This window comes from Camelus dromedarius, chromosome 23 (genome assembly GCF_036321535.1).
Source record: "Camelus dromedarius isolate mCamDro1 chromosome 23, mCamDro1.pat, whole genome shotgun sequence".
Taxonomy (NCBI): domain Eukaryota; kingdom Metazoa; phylum Chordata; class Mammalia; order Artiodactyla; family Camelidae; genus Camelus; species Camelus dromedarius.
In genome coordinates, this window is record NC_087458.1 from 19,404,918 (window position 1) to 19,423,066 (window position 18,149).

The window sequence follows — 18,149 nt, forward strand, 5'->3', positions numbered from 1 at the left end:
GTTTGTGAATGAGCTGCTTTGGCATTTAAATTCCCCTAATATCTAGACAGGTAGTAAACAGTATTACTTTCTGACTCTGGGACTGGTGTAAGTATATCATCCCTTTCCCAGCCATACACCTGCTATGCTGAAAAAACCCTCTAGCAGCCCAGCTGACCAAGACAGACACCTTGTATTGGATGGAATGTACCTATCACAGAGGGGAGGTTGGGGAACTTTTACAACAGCTGATCAGACTTCCTTGCTGGATGGAACCAGGACCAAGGTGAAGGGGAGCTGTCCCATAGCACATTTGAATCTAGCATCACAAAAGCATTTTTAAAATCTTGAATCCATAGATACTCAAATTTGGGAAGAAAGCTAGTAGTCATCGATTGTAATCTCTTGTTATAAATGAAGAGACCCAGGAAGGTTAAGTAACTTCTCCAGGTCCTCTAGTCATTAACAGTTATTTTCAGAATCTTGATCTCCTGAAGCTAAATCTGGTGTTGCTTCCAGAAGGTAATTTAGGATACATCAGGTAATAGTTCCTCATATATATATATACATACACACACACACACACACATATACATATATATATATATATAGTATAGGTTTGCTTTCATTTAAGAATTTGAAACATCAACCTGTGATATATTTTTATGTGAATATATAATAATCTTAATGAAAATTAGAATTATACAGTACATGTTCATTAGTACCTGTATTACCCGTCTTCCTTTTTTCTGAAATGCCTGCTTTTTTTTTTTTTTTATCATGGTAAGGACACTTACCATGAGATGTGCCTTTTTAACAAATGTGTAAGTGCACAGTGCGGTATCGTTAACTCCCGTCGCAGTGCTGCACAGCAGATCTCTAGAATTTATTCATTTTGTAGAACTGAAACTTTATACCCGTTGAGCAGCAACTCTCCATTTCCCTCTTTCCCCCACACCTGGCAACCACCATTCTACTCTCTGTTTCTATGAGTTCGACTGTTTTAGATCCTTCAGATAAGTGAATTCGTGCCGTATTTGTCCTTTTGTAACTGGCTCATTTCACGTAGCATAACGTCTTCCAGGTTCACCCATGTTGTCGGATGTGGTAGGGTTTCCTTCTTTTTTAAGGATGACTGTTATTCCATTGTATGTATTTACCACATTTCCTTCATTCATCAAAGTACATTATGGATTTTTAAGAAATTTTTCAAATGATTTTCACAGGCAGAACCAGGAGCTGGAATATTTTATTCCCTCTCTTTCCTCTCATGGTGGTGCACACGGTGTTTGGTATGTGATTGTTACTTAGTGTTCACTCAGTGTTTTACCCCGTAAAACATAGTTAGGAAAGGTGTTTACTGTCCCTGCTTAAGCAGTGTAGAAATGGAGGCAGAGACTCGTCTGGGTCTACCAACGCCCCAGGCAGAGAAGGCCATATGCTGAGTCCCTGAGGATGGAAAGTTCTGGGATGGGAAGGAAGCCGAAGTGCCTGGAGCTGGGTGTGAAATGGGTTTGGAAAGCTGAGTAGTGACCTGATCACTCAGAGCTGTTTACTCAGTCATGACAGGAAGTTTGGGTTTTAGTGCAGGTGAGGAGGGAGACCTGATTCATATTTTAGAACCATCACTCAGGACGATGTAGGGAGAATGGATTCACCAAGAGAGAAAGTGGGAGCAATAAGAACATTTAGGAGGCCTTTGCAGAGGTCCACCTGAAGATGAGGGAGCTTCGCCTAGGGCAGACAGGGCGGACTGGAGGAGGAGAGGGCTCTGAGCTAGGGAGCGGGGTGGCACAGACACTGAGATGGAGGTTCTAGAATGGAGACCACCGGGGTTCATCATCCCTGCCATCACACTTACGAGTTGTGGGAACTTTGGCAGCTTGACTTCATCATGCCTCAGTTTCTTTCTCTGTGCAATTAGAATAATGATTTCTACTTACAGAAATATTGTGAGTACTAAATAAATTAATACTTATAAAGCACTTTATAAAGTCCATAGCACACAGTAAGCACTCAATAGGTGTTCTTTATCGTTAGCTTTTGGAAGTGGTACCTGTAACACTTGCTGATGAATTGGATTTACCAGGTGAAGAAAAGGGACAAGGCAAAGGCTATATCTTCCTTAAAATGAATTTCAGATTTCCCAAGCAGAAATAGTCTTCCTTCTCTGTGTAACCTCCGAGTACCTTTTTCTTTTTTTTAGTGGCATAATTTTATTGCACATCCAGCCTTAAAGTTTTGTGTGTGTGTGTGTAACTGATGGGTTTTTTTGGTAAGCTTCTTAAGGATTAGAACTGTGTCTAATTCACAGGGTCTAAGTGATTTCCAAGTAAAAGGTGGGGAGTGCCAGTGAAAACCAAGTATGACTTTCCTCACAATTACAACCTTCTCCATCTCACCACCCTCACTCAGAGCATTCTGAAACAATCACCAAAATGAGCCACTATCACTGATGGGAATGTATTTTATCCCTGAGATGTTTCTACATAAGAGGCATGTTGAGAACGGCAGATCCTAAACAGTAATATTACACATTCGTCATTGAATTGAGCATGGGCATGTGCTTCATGGTATTTCAAAATCGTAGGTATGTAATTATCTATTTAACTGTGTCAATATTAGAAATGATGATAATGTGAAGTAAGTAACAGCGTAAAATAGTATGTGTACGATGACTATATGTAAAATAATAAGGATCGGAGGACAGAACTGAATAATGCAGTTAGCTTTTGTTTAGTTTTATTGAATGTTTTCTTACAGAGTTAATTAAAAACAAACTTCAGTGTTTCCCCAAGTGTCTTCTATACACCACTGACTCTCCAGATGCTTCCAGCAAACAGGATTTCTTTATCAAGTAAATTGATGAAAAATTTCTGTGGAATTTCACCTCTCAGAAAAACACAGAACATAGAATCCTATGGGACAAAATCTTTTTCTCTTTGTACTTTTCAACCTTCTTCAGACTAATTTGAACCCCAAACCCTTTCCCCAGGGGACACCCATTTACAGCTGCCAGAACTATTGTCTGCATAACAGCCTCAGGAAGAACGCAGGTTCAGTGTTGATTTCCCCCACGTGCATGAGCCTTGGTGACCCTCCCCGTGAGCTGTTCCTGTTGTAACAGGATGGGGAAGCCCCTTGATAGGATCCTAAAATCCTGTTTTCTCTTTACCTTTTCAATCATGTAAAAGGACTTGGATTGTTACATCTGTTGACATTTCAATAAGTATTTCTGTAGACTCCTTTCTTGAGATATATTGGTCAAAATGAGAAGACTAAATCATAAGATACGACAAATCCTATAGCCCTTACTATATGAATACTGCCAGATGGCTCTCCAAGGTGATTGAACTACTTCATTATTTTATGTCCTGTAAATGTATGACTTGATATTCAGTAATTTTTTTTACATCAAGTCAGTAAATATGCAGTAGTGCTTCACACTTGTTTTAAATTATGTTCTTTATTACAAAGGCTGAAACTTTCCCACATGTTTTGTCACTGAGTTTACTAATCTATAAACTACTTACATTGTTTTAATTCTTGTTAAACTTAGCTAACTTTATGACAAATTAGAAATGTACTCAGGAGCTAGAAATGAAAACTGAGTACAAACCACTCCATTTCTTTTTACTCGGGACAAAAGAGTCAGGCCCAGTTTATTGAACCAGGCCGAGGCAGCCTTGCCCCTTCCTGCTCCACAGTGAACACCCTCTCACCTCTCACAGTAGAATGCAGGGTCCGTGACAGTGAGGATCATGTCAGTCGTGTGAGTTTACACTGTGCTTGGCATTCAGTTGGTATAAGCAGTGATGGAAAGATGGAGCAAGGACAGAAGGCAGGCAGGAAGTGGGGGATGGAGCGGAGCCTAGTACCTGTCAAATAATGTCCTAATAACAAATCACATCATCTTTTCATTTCTTTAGCATTTAACAACAGAAAATGTGCTATAGCTCTTATTTCTCACACTTCCTTGATCAAGTCACATACACTCACTGGTCCCATTTTATGGAGTCTATGAGGATCTCTGAGGTTCCATCTGGTTAAAATGATGCTGTGATCTGAATGGTACACTTCAAGCAGAACTTCAGTCCAAACTTGGCTGGGAATAAATAAATAAATAAATAAATATATATATATATATATATATAAAATCCAGTCCCCTTTTATTTCCCAGGACAAGCAGGGGTGGCCCTCCTTGGTTCTCCCCACTGCTTGCACAAATGCATGCGCGCACTCGCGCGCGCGCGCGCGCGCGCACACACACACACAACCGCATGCTAATTCCTGCCTTAGAGTCTTTGCTCAGGGAGTTTCCCCTCCTAAAATACCCTCTCCATCCCTCTCTGCTCACTGACATCCTTCCTACCCTTCAAAGCTTCGCTTAAGTCATATTTGAAGCCATAGCATCATAAAGCTGCTGCCTGTATGTTAACTTCACTTTCTGTTTTTCCTCTTACAAGCCCCTCCAACATTCCTGTGAGTCCCTCCAGACTTGTCAAGTAAAGACGGGCCAGCAGCTTCAGTTGTCTGACCCCACTGGGACACTGTCCCTCCCTGCCTGCTGCTGCTACAGCTCGCAAACCTTGGAAAGGTCCCTGGCTGTGCCCCCGGGGCAATCCCCCCGGGGCCTGGAGCTGACGTGGTTTGAACTCCCACGCAGAGCTGTTCTGCCCTACTTCTGGATTTTACTGTAACTTGCTTAGCAGCCGGAGGTGCTGAAGGTGCAGAAAGGCCCTGTGGGTTTGCTTTTGATAGCGTTCAAATTGTTTCCAAAACTGTTCAGCATTTCCTGCCCTTGTTAATGGTCTCCTTGAGTTTTTTTTTTTTTTTTTTTTTAATTTTTGGTCATTGTCTGTCCTTCCTGGGCTCCATTCCTTTACTCCTTGTTATTCAGTTTGATCATTCATACTAGTTCTCAGTGTTTGTCCTCAGCATGGTGTGACTTTCTCTGTTCCATTTCTCTGTCTCCTTTACCTCCTATTACCCCTCCCCCCAAACACCCAGATCTCTCCTGCCTTTCTTCCTTTTGTCATCACTGTCACATCTTTGCTCTGGCACCCAGTTATTGGTATTGTCCCTTGCTTCTATTACTTAAGTAACAAGCTTCCTACAGAGAAATATTTCCAAGCCTTAATTAAGTGGAATTTTTTGGTATCAGACCAACCTCAGTTCAAATGTGACTTCTGACCCTGGTTATTTGACCTTAGGTGAATTACTCCAACTAATTTGAGTGTCAGCTTTATCCTCTCATAAAGAGGGGTGATGCATTCCAACTTTCACACATTGTGAGGGTCAATGAGACGATTTTATAGGCAGTGCTCAGTGTCCCAATAGATAATACTCCTCAGCCACTCTGTTTCCAACCTTTTCATGAGGAAGCTTCGTTTCTGTGTTGATTGTTAACTTTCTGTTCGTTCATTTATCCAGCAGATACTTGAGCACTGAGTATAGGGCAGGCACTGAGGTAGGACTGGAGACAGAGCGATAAAGCGTGCTAGACAATGTCACTGCCCTCCCGGAGTAGAGCCTAGTGGGAGATTCAGGCAAGTAAACTGGCGTCTCGCTCTCCATTTTCCTCCCCCTCACATAGGAGAAGCCTGATGAGCACCTGCTTCCACGTGTCAGATCCTGTGCTTCATGCTCGGGTCCCCAGAGAGTCCCACTTCCCCCTCGGGGAGCTGCAGCTTTACAACTGGCTTATGTGGCAGATGGGATGATAATTTAGAGAAAGAACTGACCATTTATGGAACGGGTGGGGAGAGAGGAGGGGTGTCTGGGAGGGTTTCACTGAAGAGGTGGGTTGGGAAGGGACTGCTGGCTGTATTCAGGGTGGTGGAGGAGGGTTTCAGAGTGAGCCACATGCTTAACAAATGACAGTGTGAAATGGCATGGCTCCCTGGGCAGGTAGAGAGCCAGAAGGGATTTAGTTCTGCTGGTGTATGAGCAGCAAGGAGGGAAATGGTAAGAAATGTGCTGAATAGTCATGAGGGACTTGACTTGAATGCCATGACGGAGAGTTTGGGTTTTTTTTTTAAGTTAAATTTAAATGTGTTTTTTATTGAAGTATAGTCGGTTTACAATGTTTTGTTAATTTCTGGTGTACAGCGTAATGTTTCAGTTACGCATATACACATTCCTTTCCATATTATTTTCTACTCTAGGTTATTACAAGGCATTGAATATATTTCCCTGTGCTATACAGTAGGACCTTGCTGTTTATCTGTTGTATATATAGTAGTGTCTGCAAATCCCAAACTCCCAATTTATCCCTCCACACCCCCCATTCTCCCCTGGTAACTGTAAGTTTGTTGTTTTTTGGAAGTGCAAGAGACCCAGTGAAGTATGTACAGAAATCCATTTAAGAAATCTAACTGCTGACGCTGGAGAGGGAAGAGGTGGGAAGCAGGGGGCCAGGCAACTTGAATGCTGTCTCCCTTTAACAAATGAGGAAACTAAGGTGTGGGGAGATACGGGAGCGTTTCCAAAGTCATACAGAGGGGTAGAGGTAGGATTTAGACCTAGGTAGTCTGACTCTAGAGCCGATGATCTGGCATATTTGAATCAGTCAGAATGAAACAATACTCATAAACTTGAACACCATTAGAATCTCCCAGTGCTTTGTTAATGCATGGATTCCTGAGCCCCACCTGAGTCATGGTCTGAGTAGGGCCTGAGAATTGCACTGCTGATGAGTTCCCAAGTGATGCTGAAGTTATAGGGGTTGAAAAGACAGTGAAATCAGAGTACTGGAGTGCCCAAGAAAAGCAGAGCAGTGTAAGTGAGAAAAAATCTGCCGTGATGCAAAAGTTATCCACGGATAGGAGGCGGGTGCCTCAGAGTCACTTTCTGTGGTTTTGAGCCTGCATTAGGACACGTGGACACTGAGGGCAGCTGAGGAACAAGTTCACTGGGAAATGACTGGGAAGAGTGAAGAGTCTGTCCCAGGCAAGGGAAGTGATGTGAGCAGGGCATGGCTGTGGGAATGTGATGGGACATTAAGAACTCACAGAGAGGAGGGTCATACTGGGAAGATGTGGAAGATAGGACTAGAAAGACAGTCCTGTCTCAAGACAGAGTCCCAGAGGGCCTTGAATGTCCTGCTGTTGAGCTTCAGATCTTATTAAAGTTTAAAGTTTAATGGAACTGGCTTATTCAGAGCATTCGCTTGAGGGGGTAGAAAATATGAATTGAAGAAAGGAGATAAGTCAGAGGGGGGACCCCAGCCCTACACTTATTGCTTGAGCAGAAGACGAGCCACCTGGATGTTCCTCAGACCTTCACTCCTGACAGTTTCCATCCTGCTTCCTCTTCCTCCTTCATCTAGATTTCTAAACTTTTAAACTTTGTGTTCTTATTTACTTCCAATTTTTTTCTCTATCTTGTTTTTCTTAGGTAATTCCTTTGTTTTCAATTTTGTTTAATTTGTAAGCCCATCTTTTTCTGGCCTGTGAAATCTTTTACATCATTGATAGAATATCTTTAATCTTAATCTTTTATTTTTTCCTTTTATATTTTAAGCTTCTTATCTCATTAACTTTTGGCCTCTTATTTAAAAGATGCAGATTTTATTTTTCAAATCAACTTATTAATGGGTCTTTTGTAAGACGGTTTTTTTGGTACTGTTTCTCAAGTTGAATTCTTATTGCTGTATTTGTTGTTAAATTAATTTTGTTTGCAGGTTCAGATTTTTATTTATTTTCAGAATTTAATACTTACTCTGATTTTAAGTTTTAACCACTTTTGTAAGACTTTGACATTCTGATTTCTCTTACTCTTATTCACATTCATTTATTTTCTCTTTTCTACAAAGATGTAGAGCATCTTTGATTTTCTGGAAGTTGTGCATTACCAACATCTTGTATTTTTCACTCCTTTATGAGTAAATACAAGTGTTAAAAATCGAAGCCTTCTGATATGTATAATTATATGTGTTTTGGAGAAAAATAAAATAGGAAAAAAGGGAGAGTTAGTAGAGAGAGGGCCTGCCTGGTAAAGTGACATTTAAATAGAATCAGCCTTGGAGGTTTTTGGTGTAAGAACCTTTGAGGTGAATTGAATAGCATGTGCTAAGGCCCTGAGGTACAAGCATGTCTGGTAAGTTCAAACTTCAAGGAGACAGTGGCTGGAGGAGAGAGACAGTGGCTGGAGGAGAGAGACAGCAAGGAGAGTGGTATTCAAAAAGTTGGGGAGTGGTAGGGTATAGAAGTTCATGTATGGCCTTGTAGTCATTGTAAGGACATTGGATTTTATTTTCATGAAATTGGGAAGCCCTAGGGCGTTCCAAGTTAGGGAAGCAATATATTCTGATTTATGTTTGTACAGGGTCACTTTGGTTGCTCTTTTGAGAATAGACTGGAGAAGGGCAAGGGGAGAAGGAAGAATCTGTTGCATTAATCTGGGCAAGATATCAGGGTGCAGCTGGGCTAGGGTGGAGGCCGTGAAGGTGGTGAGAAGTGGGAAGATTCTTGTTATATGTAGAAATCTGAGTTGACAGAATTGGATATTGAATGTGGGGGATGAGAGAGAAAGAGAAGTTGAGGATGGCTGCAAGATTTTTGCTTTGAGGAACCAGAAAGAATAAACTGCTTTATTTTGAGATGGAGAAGACTACAAGAGAAGTGGGCAGGGCACACAGCTGGGGGAGGGGGAGGGGATGGGGAAGTGGTACCTCGTTTTTCAGATTGGGTCATATTAGTTTGAAACACTTGATAGACATCTAAATTGAGATACCAAGTAAGTGACTGGATAGGCGAGTCTGGAGTTTAGCAATCAAGTTCCATTGAAAATAGAATTTGTATTTTTGAAGCATTAGCAGAGAGATGGTGTTTCAAAACCATGACGCTGGATTGGATCACCTAAGGTGTAGGTGAAAAGTCTGAAAGGCTTTTCAGACTTTTTGGACCACAGCTACAGTAAGAAATGCGTGTCGTGTGGTACACACACACACACACACACACAGTCACACACCGATTCAAAAGCCAATGAAACAAAACCGATCCTTACCACGTATGTTGCATTCCAACATTTTCAATTATATTTTTATATATTTCACAAAACGTACTGGTCATGACCCTCTAAACTGACTTCATGGTCCACTAACGGTGACAACCCACATTTTGAAAAGTCCTGGCTTAGATGAATATAAGCAGAGAAGAAAAGAGGTTTGAGGATGGAGTCCTGGTGCCCAACTAAATGTTAGAGGTTAACAAATGAGGAGGAGCCAGAGAGGCTTCTGAGAAGGTGTGGTCAGTGGAGAACCAGTTCTCTCGGACACAAGTGGTCTGTTTCTTTGCGCCCGGCCTGGCTCTCTCTCATCTCACCTCCCATGGCCACTCTCCTCTTTCTTCTATTTCATTCCTTGGATGGACATGGACACATCCTCTTCACTGCCCAGAGGCTAGTGTGTTTAATTGCCCCAGACTGTATGCTTGGACTATCACAGTGGGATTACAGTGCACACAGAGTGATGTACGAATCAATGTTTCATATTTCTGTTTCTTCAATTTCTTAGCAATCCACAGCAGAGCAGACTTCTCACTGGCTCCTTTCTTCTTTAGGCCGGTGACATCAGACTCTCTAAGGCCAGCCCACCTCCTCTTTCCTTAGACCTTGTTTGATTCTCCTTTTCTGTGTCTCACAAGGAGACTATGCCCAAATTCTGTTTGTCTATTAAGAGGAGAAATTCAGCTTCCCTTTGGGCCATCTTTCTCTTCCAGACTAAACATGGAACCTATTTTTACGTAAGTAAAGGCTTATTAAAATGTATTTCCAAACAGAAAAGAATTCTCTTCCCCCAAATAATTCTGCACTCCTCTTAAGGAAGCCAACCTGAATACGTAGAGCTTTCAAAACACCAGTTTCCCACTTGTAGACTTCATGTGTCTATTTCTATGTGCCATGTAGTGCTTCTCCAGGCCCAAGACCCCAAGAATAAAACTTTAAAAACAGAGGAGTCCTAGGTATTGCAGCAGATTGTTGGATTTCCATGTTTAGGGACCATCATGCTATTTCTGTGGTACTTGGTAATTTTAGTTTTGAAATTGCTAATTACACAGTTTTATTTTAGTATCAAAATGAATGTATAAACAAAGTGTATTTATAGCCAAATGTTGAAAAATACACTTTACAAAATGCAAAACCATGTAAAACTTTTCAAATCCAGTGTAATAAACTACTGTTAAAACAGGAAATCTGACATCACATCAGTATTAAGGAGACACAAGGTTGTTGTTGGAGATATAGCTCCCAGTTCTACGATAAAGAAACTTGCTATAAAAGTTTCTTTTGGAAATGACTATAAAGTAATTGTTACCATAGAGCTTGTGCCAAAGGAATGGGTAATTGCACAGATTATGAAATGAAGTTAAAGATTGGGTCTGTATGTCTAAGCTGATTTTCACGTTGTTTGAATCTAGGGTGGTATCAACACAAAAGAAAGTGAAATGATTTGTGGAAAATGTTCTTGTTTAGAACGGGGGTTGATTTGGCCTGCTGCCTGTTTTGTAAATAAAGGTTTAATGGAGCACAGCCAAGCCCACTTATTTACTATTGTTTATGGCTGTTTATAACAGCAGAGTTGAGCAATTGCGATAGAAACCGTATGGCCCGCCCACTGCCCCTCGAGACTAAAATATTTACCACCTGCCCATTACAGATGATGCCTGCTGACTTTGCTTTAGACAATCAAAAACTATTGCTCAGTTTTCAGTCTCACCAGTACGATGTCTTCACCCAGCTACAAATAGGAAACTTGAATTCTGATCTTCAGATATTTTGATGAGAGAAATAAAATTATTATGAAAGTCTTGAATTTGATGTTCTTTCAATATATAGGATAGTTTCTTTTTTCTTCTATAAATTGGCATACTTGGGAAGTTATTTTGGCAGATCACTCAGATACAAAATGTATGGATTTTTAAAACCCTCTTTTTTGTAAAAAAAAAAAAAAAAAAAAACTAGGAAACTAAAAGTAACTTCGAGGTGTGATTGAGATATATTTGCAATAATTCAGTTTACATATATTGATAGTCTGACATGTAAGTTATAATAAAATATTTACATAATATAAGAGGAGATATAGTTATATAATTAGCCAAAGAGTAACAATTAAATTTGTTCTATTCCAGTACAAGATTTCTGAGATTAAGGACTTTTCCCAAAAGAATATTAACACATTTAATATGCCATTATTTTGAAAAGATATTTTAGAAATTCTTAACTCAGAAATGCGATATGGTTTTTACTTAGCATCTACTATGAGTCAGTGTCCTGGGAGATTTGGAGGAAAATGTCTGGACTTCCTCAAATTCCTATTCTTCCACCTTGAAACTTACCTATAGAATCCTTTTCTCCTATCTCAGGAAGAGAGTCTTCTCCAAGGCTATACTCCCACCTGGGACTATGCTCCATCCCTCCTGTTTCTGCTGAGGTCTTGCTCACTCATCAAGACCAATTGCCTCATGTATCTTTTTTTTTCTTTTAATAGTTTCTTGAAGGTTTTTAAAAAATTTTTTTTATTGAGCTATATTCATTTTACAATGTTGTGTCAAATTCCAGTGTAGAGCACAATTTTCAGTTATACATGAACATACATACATTCATTGTTACATTCTCTTTCGCTGTGAGCTACCACAAGATCTTGTATATATTTGCCTGTGCTACACAGTACAATCTTGTTTATCTATTCTACATTTTGAAATCCCAGTCCCTTCCCAACCCCCATCCCCCTGGCAACCACAAGTTTGTATTCTATGTCTATGAATCTATTTCTGTTTTGTATTTATGTTTTATTTTTTTTAGGTTCTGCATATTAGCAATCTCATATGGTATTTTTCTTTCTCTTTCTGGCTTACTTCACTTAGGATGACATTCTCCAGGAACATCCATGTTGCTGCAAATGGTGTTATGTTGTCATTTTTATGGCTGAATAGTATTCCATTGTATAAATATACCACCTCTTCTTTATCCAGTCATCTGTTGATGGATATTTAGGCTGTTTCCATGTCTTAGCTATTGTAAATAGTGCTGCTATGAATATTGGGGTACAGGTGTCATTTTGAAGTAGGGTTCCTTCTGGATATATGCCCAGGAGTAGGATTCCTGGGTCATATGGTAAGTCTATTCCTAGTCTTTTGAGGAATCTCCATACAGTTTCCCACAGTGGCTGTACCAAACTGCATTCCCACCAGCAGTGAAGGAGGGTTCCCTTTTCTCCACAGCCTCCCCAGCATTTGTCATTTGTGGACTTTTGAATGATGGCCATTCTGACTGGTGTGAGGTGATACCTCATCATAGTTTTGATTTGCATTTCTCTGATAATTAGTGATATTGCATTTTTTCACGTGCCTATTGATCATTTGTATTTCTTCCTTGGAGAATTGCTTGTTTAGGTCTTCTGCCCATTTTTGGTTTGGGTTGTTTGTTTTTTTCTTATTAAGTCATATGAGCTGCTTATATGTTCTGGAGATCAAGTCTTTGTTGGTTTCATTTGCAAAAATTTTCTCCCATTCCATAGATTGTCATTTTGTTTTACTTATGGTTTCCTTTGCTGCCTCCTGTATCTTTGATCTATTCATCTTCAGTATATTTTTCCTCTCAGCCTACCAGCGTCTCAATTTCTGTCCCTCCCTAAATAGAATCTCTATGTCAAAACCATCTGCCTTCCAGTGTGTGACACTTTCATTCTTTCACTTGAGATAGTAGCATCCACGAGTTGCTTCTGCCTGCTGAGCCCTTGATCTGCTGCTTGCCCAGGCTGCTGGAATCACACTTCCTTCAGTTGCTAATGACCCAGTCGCAGAGTTCCATTTTCAGTCTCCATACTGTTGACCTTCTCTTCTTGAAATTCTTTCTTACTTTGGCTTCTGACTTCACTTCTCCCTGACTCTTTTTCTATGACTTTGTCTTTATTTTTGTTTTTGTTTTTTTTCTGGATCTGCCTCTGGCTGCTCCTTGAATTTGATGCACATCAGGATTCCCTTTCCATTTGTTCTTTACCATGTCCCCTTTCCTGTCAGGTCTCTAAACTTTACAGAGACTCCAGCATTCAGACCCTTGAGAATTCCTGTTCTCAATTTCTATCTCCTTTCTATCTGGCCTAGACCCCAGTACACATCACTTCAGTTGCTCTCTTGCCAGAAGACTCATCCTCCTCATTGCCCCATCTTTTTTGTATCTTTTCTTAAAATTCTTTGACATTAGATGTACCCACCACTCTTTTTCTCACTTTCCTCTGGGCTATTGCATTCAACTGGAGAAAATCACAACTGTTGTTCTTCAAACTGAGTTGCTTAGCCATTCCTCTTCTGTGGCCTTGATACCTTTCTCCTTTGTATTTCTCCAAAGGAATTTATTTCATATCTTTTTCATTTAAACTTCTTAGCCTTCACTCATCATTCTTACTCAGAGCTGGTAGCCTTGCCTTTAAGAAAGTGGTAATTTGATATTCAATTTTCATTATCTCTTCACCTTGAAACTTCATTGTATCTCTACATCTCCCACTCCTTCCCTGCTACTCTGAGTAGAAGATATCTGTCTAAAAATTTACCTCGTGATAATTTTGCTTCTCTAAGTTTCCTCTTTCGTCTCCTCCAAGACTGAGATCTTTTATTCATCAGTCACTTCCTCCCCATCATGCATTTTCAACCTCTCTTTCTCTGTTACTTAAATCTTTAAGGCCTACAGATGTGTTCAGATCTCTTTGATTTTTAGCTACGACCACAACCAACTCCCTTTCACTGCGTTAAAATAGGCCCTCTTATAAACGGCCATGGGGCCACCTTTCTGGAAGGCAATTTGACAATATGTAAATATTCTTAAAATAGTCTTTTAAGCGCCCGACTTTTCTCTACTTAGAAATACAACTTAGGGAGAAAAATTGGAAATTTTACTATTAAAAAATTTGCATCTCTTCCCAAACTTAAATGTCAGTGTATGATTTGTTTAATAAATGGTAGTTACGTTTAAGAAGAATCTTAGTTGGCTAGAGAAAGTAAAGTCAGATGGAAATGGCTCAACCAAATCTTCACTGAATCGTTGTTAAATATTTTATCATTTGGGACAAAAAATTCAACTCACACGTGCTTACAGATTTGGAGAGATTTATTTGTTCATGTAACAAAAAACACCAAAATTGGGGTTGGTTTCAATTGAGGCCTGATAAAGTGGTGCAAATTATGTCTGTGCGGACTCTCAACAGCATAGGCAATAAACCTGTAGCAGTCTCATAGGCAGAGTTACTACTATTTTTGCCTTAGCATAGTTCCTACAGTTTGTCAGTAGTCTTAACACATACTCTCCTCGCCTTATCTACTCAACCAAGACAATCACAGAGTGAACCTAAAAAAAATACTTGCATATATAGCACATAATGAAATCTGTGAAAATGCAGTATTATGAAAATGAAATAGGAAAATGAAATATTACTCATTTTCTAGAATGATATTTGAAAGTTAGAATCCATTTTTGTGATATTTAAATTTTTTCTACAGTGGGTGTGCACAACTCTATAGCAAATACAATCCCAAACTGCAAATACATACTTAACACAGATAAATTTATAAAAGACTATAAAGAAACACACCAAAATGCTAACAGTAGTGATCTTTCAGTGCTGGTGTTACAGGAGGTTTTTTATTTTTTTATCTTCATATTTTCATGTGGGTAATGGGCACAAATCTCAATCCACAAACAAAGGCCAAAAAATACAACACTCTTTAGTTTATCTACAAATCAACCTACGTTCTGTCGGTGTTGCGATATCATGTACACATACACACCATATGCAGAGAGAGCTGATGGCTACTCTGTTTATTGATTCTTAGAAAAGGATTTGTACAGAACATGCATGGTGCCTCACATATCATCTAAGTTATAACAATGTTAATAATTTTAAGCTATTTAGGTTCCCAGGCTCCTGCAGTAAGCACAGGATGTTACATGATCAAGGACAGATTGTTTTAAAGTTCGTCACAAAACTTCTTAAGTAACCATCTCTTAGCCAGCTGTGCCCATCTTAGGTTGTCCTCCTCTGAGGATCTTACCTGTCGTTGGCTATCCACCTGTCCATGCTGGATACATTAAATAGGCCATCTCTTATCCAGCCGGCTACGTGACATTTCTCACAGCTTGTTTATCAGTTCAGCCCATGGCTTATTCTCTAGAGCCTTCAGGCGGGGGCCTACATATCCCCTCTTTTTATTAAAAGCAAGGAAACAATCCTGTTGCGCAGAAGCAAGCAGTCCCATCATAGCAAGAGTTTGTTGTTGAGCTTCCTGTTGCTTATGTAAATTATACATCCATTTTAAAAGATATAACAAGGCAATACAGATCCATACAAGCATGCCAATATTAATAAAAATGCGTAAATTAAGCCCGTTAAACCAATTTTTAGGCTTAAGCCAATGTAATCCATTTTCAATTTGCTCAAATACGTTTTGTGCAAAAGCATCATGGATATTATGAAATTGAGTTTCCAACTGGTCTTGTAAGGAGTTAATATGTTTTCCCCAAAAATCATTAAATGCTCCTTGTTGTCTTCGAATCCATTTTATGGCAGCCTCAAGAGCCTGTAGTCTAGCCATGATTCCACGATCTATGTCAACCTGTGTTTGTAGCCGTTGAGTTACATTAGTCAAAACCTTCTCAACTATATGGGCAGTATTAATAGAGGATATTAGAGCTGTTGTAGCAGCTGCAGCCGTGGCAATTATGATTATTGCTGATACAATAAATGCAATGAGTGTAGCTATAAATCTTTTTGGCCTAACTTTCTTGAAAGACTCTAATAGCACATATAAACTTTACTCATTAGACCAGGTTTTGTTCAGGGTAACTGGTAGCCATACATGAGCTCATTGTTTTAGTAGTCACTAATATTTTTATAAGTCAAACAATCAGAATACCAGAAAGGAGGAAATAAATTGGTGATATAAATATGGTCAGTAGTAATATTAGGAGGGAAGGGACCCCAAACTAAAATGTAACCAGAATCAGAAACATTGGTAATTAATGACATAGAATAATTGCCTGACCCATTAATACAGTCTCCATGATAAAGAATTTTGTCAATAAAAGGCAGTCTGAGGCTCCAAATGGTCTTATGCATAGGACTAAAAATAGTGTTGCCATCAGTTGTAAAATGGGTCCGGAAAGTCCATGTTCACTCCAAGTAATTGGTGCCAAAGAATTTTGTCCAAACTGAAGAGACATGTTATTACTTAACAAATGTCCATGGGGCCCCCAATCCAAGAGAGTTTCATTGAACAAGGATCTATTATGAGGACGTTGTATCCTGCAGGGTGACCATTGAACAGAATAAAACTTATTATTTCCAATCAGTTTTTGGTTTACACATGGGGACAGGTGGTACTTGTGATACATTCATAATTTCATAAGTAGTAGTTGATACAGCTGTAATAAAAGTTAAATTAGCTGCTTGATTCCCCTTCTTAGGTTGATAATACAAGTACAGTTGCTTCTGTAGATTAATACATTCAGTATGTGACTTACTATATACACTACATAAAGGTAGATTATGAGAATATAGTGTCAATGTTTGGTTGCTGCGCAGATGTTCTTGTGTTGCCTCAGGAGGTATCCATGTGCCACCTGTCCAAGCAGAATTGTTCGAAGCAAGCAGGGGGTCTGCATGCCACCAAGTTCAAGGTGTGCATAAGGGAGGGTTTAGAACATAAGCCCAATAAGGTAGATTAAGCTCAACGTGCAAGCAGGCAAAGAAGAAAGAAGTAAATATGAGGGTGTAGAACCATACTTTACCCCTTGTCAGCCGTCCTTTTCAGTGAACTTCTTAACTCTCTTCTTGGGTACCCACTTTAATCTAGCACCTGTATCAATATATAAGACCCCTTCTCCCAACATTTTACATCAGAAGTCCCTTCCCAAGAATCAGTAAATGGTTTTTTAAAATTTATACCTTAACTCCTTTTACATCTAAAGGTGGGTATAAACTTTTCAGCTGGTGTAAAACTACTTAGTCTTCAATTTAAAAAATTAAGTGTAAAAAGCGCATGATATAATATATTATGGCTTTCTTGTATTTTATAATTATTTCCCCCTTTCCTATGTAAGCACCCCTGTAGGTGTCTGAGGTGTATTTAAAACAATAAGAATAATAGGTAATTTAGGTTGCAACCAGTGTGAAAATAGAGAATTTAAAGCTTCATTATCCTTTTAAAATTCTTTGATAGTTTTAGGGGTTAATGTACGTAATGAGGTAGGTTCCCTATCTCCTTCTAACGATTGAAATAAATGATGTAATAGGACTGTAGGTATTCCTAAAAAAGGTCTGATCCAGTTAATATGTTTTAGCAATTGTTGCAATTGAACTAATGTCATAGAAGGCTTGATATCTAATTTCATATTGTGTGGCCTGATAGTTTGTGTGTTAATAGTTATCCCAAGAAATTCCCAAGGTTGCATTTTTTGTACTTTATCTTGAGCAACAAAAAGGCCCTTGGTTTGTAAAATTGTAACAGTTTTTTGAAATACAAGGAGATTAGGTTTGTTTTTTATAGTCAGTGAAATGTTATCCATATAATGAAAAATATATGCCTGAGAAAATTGTTGACGTATAGTTTCTAAAGTTTTTCTTACTAATTGCTGACATATAGTAGGACTATTTTTCCTACTATATGGAATTTCCATTGATAACGTTTAGGAATCTCCTGATTGTTATAGGTAGGAACAATAAAGGCAAATTTTTCTCATTAGCTTTGTGCAAAGGTAATGAGAAAAAACAATCCTTTATGTTAATAACAAGTAAGCGCCAAGAGTCAAGAACAAGCGAAGGATTGGGTAGCCCCTTTTGTAAGGATCTCATAGGTTGCATTACCGCATTTATAGCACGCGAATCTTGAAATAATTTCTATTTTTTTTATTATAAAAACAAGTATGTTTTAAGGACTAATAGAATGTTTTAAATGGCCCAACTTTAGTTGTTTTGAAACCAATTTTTGTAATGCTTGTAGTTTTCTTTAGGAAGGGCCATTGTTCCCCCAAACAGGCTGCTGTTGGGTCCATGTTAGAGCAATGGTAATAATATTTGGGATAGTAGCGGCAGTCCCTATCCTTAAGGATCAATCTTTAAGGTCAGGTTTCACTGAGCAAGAAGGTCCCTGCCCCATAGAGTGCAGGGTATTGGTAAT

General features: G+C 39.1%; 1 long non-coding RNA gene across 1 annotated transcript in view; it reads left to right on the forward strand.

The window, feature by feature from the left end:
• Window positions 1–18,149, forward strand: part of LOC135318940 (uncharacterized) — a 148,864-nt gene that overhangs the window by 47,865 nt on the left and 82,850 nt on the right. The window lies entirely within an intron of this gene.